Genomic DNA, 6,000 nt, shown 5'->3' with positions numbered 1-6,000 from the left:
GAAATTTTAACTCCAATTTTATTCGCAAGTGCTTCTATACTTGTTATTTGTATTCTGGCTTCTGCGATACTATTAGCTAATAAAGCCAAGTCGTTGGCAAATCCTAGGCAATTTAAATTTAAGTTATCTCTTTTGTATCCTATGTGAATATTTTTTGGATTAATTTTAAACCATTCGCGCATCAGAAATTCTAGTGAACAATTAAATAATAAAGGCGAAAGTCCGTCGCCTTGTCTCAGTCCGGATTTTATGCAAAAAGGTTCGGAAAGTTCGCCACGAAACTTCACTTTAGATTTTGTATTTGTCAATGTTAAACCGATCATATTTACCAATTTAGGATCCAATCCGAGATTTCTCAGAATTTTTAACATCGAAGGCCTATGTATGCAATCGTACGCTTTTTTGAAATCAATAAAATACATAATCATGTGTTTTTGCTTTCTATTATAAATATCTATAAGTAATTTCAAAGTAATAATTTGATCTGGACAACTGCGCCAAGGCCGGAAACCACCTTGGTAATCGTCTAGCTCGCTTTCTAGTTGGTCCTTAATTTCTATTGTAAATAGTAGTATAGAATTGGCGGTTCTGGCACAAAATCAAGGTCACCAGACAGCGTGGCGCCAGTGACGTCATCACCGGAATCCCCTCTGCCGTCATTACCCCTGATGCCATCGCCCCCTCCACCGTCATCACCCCTCCACCATCATCGCCCGTGACGTCATCAGGGAATCCCCTGTGACGTCATCACCGGAATCACCCTATGACGTCATCACCCCTCCACCGTCATCGCCCCCTACACCGTCATCTACCCCGCCGACGTCATCGCCTCGTCCCCTCATTTAACATTACTGCAAAATTCACATTGGTGTACAAATATTACGCTTATAATATATATTTAAACGAAATCATTTTCTACTCTATCAATATTAATTTTTTCGCTAATAAATTAAACCAGACTTAAACAATATTAATATTTTAAAATGAATAATTATTTTATCTATATATAATATTAATACGTAAAATATTATTTATATTAAGTTAATTAAATTTCGTTTCATTTATGAAATAATAATATCATTTCTATCAGAACTTTGAACCTTAAACGATCGAATAAAACAAAATAAAACAGTTTTATTTAATATTACTGTGCAATTCATAAGTATTAAAGTGTTACGGCTATAATATATATTTATATTTAAACGAATCCATTTACCACTCTATCAATATTAATCGTTATTAATTTGTTTACTACTAAATTATCCGATTTAACAATAACTGTATTATCATATTAACTGTACAAATGTATATAACTATTACTTTTTGCGGACACATATTGTTTTAAATCAATCAATTATACATATATATATATATATATATATATATTGTACAACTACATATATATTTGTCGACAGAATTAAACAAACACAATATCGTTTAAATGCGTAGCTACTCTAACATATTAATATAATTATTATTGCTGGAATTATACACAAACCGCACTATTATTTTAAAATGTGTTAGTACTATATATTAGCATTAATTATATTTTTGGAAATTTAACAATTACATATAAAGACGAAATATTATTTCATATTATGTTATTAAAATAATGTTTATAATCATAATGTCATCATTTGTGGTAGAACTTTGTACCTTATAGAATCAAATAAAATAGAATAAAAAACAGTTTTATTTAATATTACTGTAATTTTATTAATTCATTAATAAAACCAATAACAGAATTTCTAAGTCGTAATATAACAGGAGGTAAATATTTTTTAGGATTCGGAACAGTATTTCAAAGTAATAATAATATTAACACAAAGATAAAAATATTATTATTATTTTAAAATGGTTAATTATTTTATGTATGTATATTATATTAACACATAAAATATTATTTTATATTAAGTTAATTTTTAAACGAATCCATTTACCACTCTATCAACAATATCGATTAAAATGCATACCTAATGTGACATATTTTTGAAAAATTTAAAAATTATTATTTATTGTCGGAATTAAACACATACTATTATTTTTAAATGTGATAGTACTATATATTAGCGTTTTTACTTAAATAATAAAATTAAAAAAATGGCGACTAGGAAAATTAAACAGAAGAAGAATAACACTCACACTCACACACATCAAAGTATAAATTAGTAGTAGTTGTAGTAGTAGAGAGAAAACAGTAAGAACGCAATAAAAATCGGAAAGATTTAGCGGGTTTTACATAAAACCGTTAACCTTATCATTAAGAGAGATAGAGATAACTTCGCAAACAAAAACAATGATGTCAGCAAGCGAGCACGCGTACCGTACGGAGGCTTTCCCCACCAGCAAGCAGCATGTGTACCGTTAATTTAAAATTACTGCAAAATTCATTGGTCTACAAATATTACAGTTATAATATATATATATTTAAACGAAATCATTTTCTACTCTATCAATATTTATTTTGATCGCTAATAAATAAAACCAGACTTAAACAATATTATTATTTTAAAATGAATAATTATTTTATCTATATATAATATTAATACAAAAAATATTATTTATATTAAGTTAATTAAATTTCGTTTCATTTATGTTAAATAATAATATCATTTCCATCAGAACTTTGAACCTTAAACGATCGAATAAAACAAAATAAAACAGTTTTATTTAATATTACTGTGCAATTCATAAGTATTAAAGTGTTACGGATATAATATATTTTCATATTTAAACGAATCCATTTATCACTCTGACGATATTAATCGTTATTAATTTTGTTTAGTAATAAATTAAACCGCTTTAACAATAACTGTATCAACGTATTAATTCTACAAATAGATATAACTATTACTTTTGCGGATACATATTGTTTTAAATCAAACAATTATGTATATATTGTACAACTACATATATATAATTTTCGTGGGGCTTTTTTCCCACCATTTTTACCCACCAATTTGTTTTGTTTAGATTAGGTTAGGTTAGGTTTTTGCGACGTCAGAGGGGAGGGTGCGATGACGTCGGCGGGGTAGATGACGGTGTAGGGGGCGATGACGGTGGAGGGGTGATGACGTCATAGGGTGATTCCGATGTTGACGTTAGAGGGAGATTCCGGTGATGACGTTAGAGGGAGATTCCGGTGATGACGTCACAGGGGATTCCCTGATGGCGTCACAGGGGATTCCCTGATGATGTCACGGGCGATGACGGTGGAGGGGTGATGACGGTGGAGGGGTGATGACGGTGGAGGGGGGGATGACGTCAGGGGTAATGACGTCACTGGAGCCACGCTGGCTGGTGACCTTGATTTTTGTGCCAGAACCGCCAATTCTATACTACTATTTACAATAGAAATTAAGGACCAACTAGAAAGCGAGCTGGGTGATTACCAAGGTGGTTTCCGGCCTTGGCGCAGTTGTCCAGATGAAATTATTACTTTGAAATTACTTATAGCTATTTATAATAGAAAGCAAAAACAGATGATTATTTCTTTTATTGATTTCTGTATTTTTTAATTCTATACTACTGTAAATAATTCTAGATAAAATTTTATACGTACAATCTAATAACGAAATTCCACGATAATTGCCTGGATTTGTCTTGTCGCCTTTTTTGTGTAAAGGATGTATAATAGCTGTCGTCCAATGTTCTGGAAGTTTTTCGGATTCCCAAATTTTAACCAAAGAATTATGCAAAGATTTCTTAACTGATTGTCCTGCATTTTTCCAAATTTCTGCAACTGTTTGCTTTATTATTTTTAAGTTCTTTAAGTGCATTTTCTACTTCTTTATAAGTCGACGGTTTTCTGTTTGATTCTGGCGATTTAATTTCTGTATTAACACTTATTTCTAGTAAATCTTTCCGTTCTTCGCAGTTCAAAAGCTTATTAAAAGCTTCTGCAAGGATTTCCGCGTTTTCTTTACTGTTATGTGCAATTTTACCAGATTTATCCTTAAGCATTAATGTTGGAGCTTCGTATTTTTGTAACCGATTATAAAACAGTTTATAGTAACTTTTAGAATTATCTTTATTAAAGTCCTGTTCAATTTTATTAATTAAGTTATTTTGATTTTCTCTCTTTACATTACGAATAATTTTGTATGCGATTTTTCGTTGATTAATAAGATTACAATAAGATTCTTCAGATTTATCGCTTTGAAATTTCAACCAAGCATTATGTCCTTTATCGCAATTTTCGTTCCACCACTGGTGTTTTTTCCTAGGATTTATAGGTGAAACCTTTTTTGCGATATCTTTTAATTTTGGAATAATTTTATCCAAATCAGATTCTACAAGAATTTCAGTTAAATTTTTATAATTATAATTTCCAATTAATCCGCTAGAATCGTATTCTCTTTTTGTTTAATTTCCGTTTTGTAGGCGTAAATTTTATTTTGATTTTAACTAAATAATGATCAGATCCGGTATCTGTTCCTTTTAATACTTTAACATTTTGAATCTCTTTATGTACAAATTTATCCATACAGACGTGATCCAACTGGTATTCGCCTTTTTTCCAGTCTGGATGCTTCCATGTTTTTAATTTATTAGGTTTTCTCATAAAATAAGTCGATTTGGAAATTAAACCGTGATTTCTGCAAATTTCTATTAATCTGATTCCGTTTTTGCGCGGGCCATTTACCAATAATATCGCAATACTTCTTTTCTTTGCCTCATTGTGCATTAAAATCTCCCAGTAAAATTTTTGTGTGATTTTTATTTACATTATTAATCGTTTGGTCTAATAAATCCTAGAATTCTTCGACTTCGGATTTATTTAATTTTTTGTTGTTGTTATCGTTAGTAGGCGCGTGTGCGTTAATTAGAGTATACTGTTTATTGGAAGCTTTTATAGTTAAAGTAGCAATTCGAGAAGAGATCGGATTAAAATCAATTACAGAGTCGATAATTTTCAAATTAACCATAAATCCTGTTCCAAATTGTGGACACTGTTTCATTACACGTTCTCCGGGAGTTCCGTTGTATATTCTGTAATTTTGAGATTCGAAAGGTTCTTGACTAGAATTTCGCATTTCTTGCAATGCAACGATTAAAATCTTATTTTTGTGCAAAATATCTGTAAACATCTTTAGTTTACCTACAGTTGTAAGTGAGTTTTTATTATGTGTAGCTATAAAAGTAATACGTTTGAATTTTAACTTCCTGTTCGATCCTGGTTCTGAGTTTAATTCACATTCAAAATTTAAGGGTTTTTTCAGGAGATGCTCCGATCCATCTTGTAAATCTTCTAAGTGACTGCCTACCGAATCCGAGTGCAGTCTTTCCTGGATTTTTATACTAGGCGGTAGATTTTTACTTAAAAGACCTTCCATATTTGACTGTCGAAGGTAGTCAACCTTGGTAGGATTTCTCCCGAGATACAGCTCTAGATGTTATCTAGAGAGGCGATAATGAGAAATGAAAAGATGATAAGTGAAAAATGCAAGTTTTTTTCGATTTAGTTCACTTACTAGATTACTCCAATATTCTAGTAAGCTATCCAGACGAACCACGTGGAGGCATGAACGGATTTAATAAAATATTAAGTTTTAACTTAACAGTTGTTACATTTGGAGAAAAGTTTTAAATCCGTTCCGAAATCACTTCGTCCAATGATTGTTTATATTAATTGTTTTGTTTAATTATTGTACGATAAACCGACGTATGAGTTTATACATATAAATTATTACAATTGTTTTAATAATGACTATTAATTGTTTTGTTACATTATTATCGTTGGATAAACCGAAGTATGAATTTAAAAAAGAACTCAGAGCACCGGAAATGTTATTGTAATCATTTTCTGCCGTACTCTATTATGACAAGAATATGTATAACGCACAAACAATTGGTGGTACAGAAGATATATGCATTGACTATAGGAGAGACTAAATGCTTTAGTCATGTATGACAACTGGAAGGAAAGATGGATAACACAAATTAAAGGACACCATGACTAAGAAAAGATTTGAAAAAGTGGGGGAACACGCTTTCACT

The sequence above is a fragment of the Lycorma delicatula genome, chromosome 1, assembly GCF_047948215.1.
Source record: "Lycorma delicatula isolate Av1 chromosome 1, ASM4794821v1, whole genome shotgun sequence".
Lineage (NCBI taxonomy): Eukaryota > Metazoa > Arthropoda > Insecta > Hemiptera > Fulgoridae > Lycorma > Lycorma delicatula.
The sequence above is the reverse complement of the archived record's forward strand: the minus strand, read 5'-3'. Positions refer to the sequence as shown.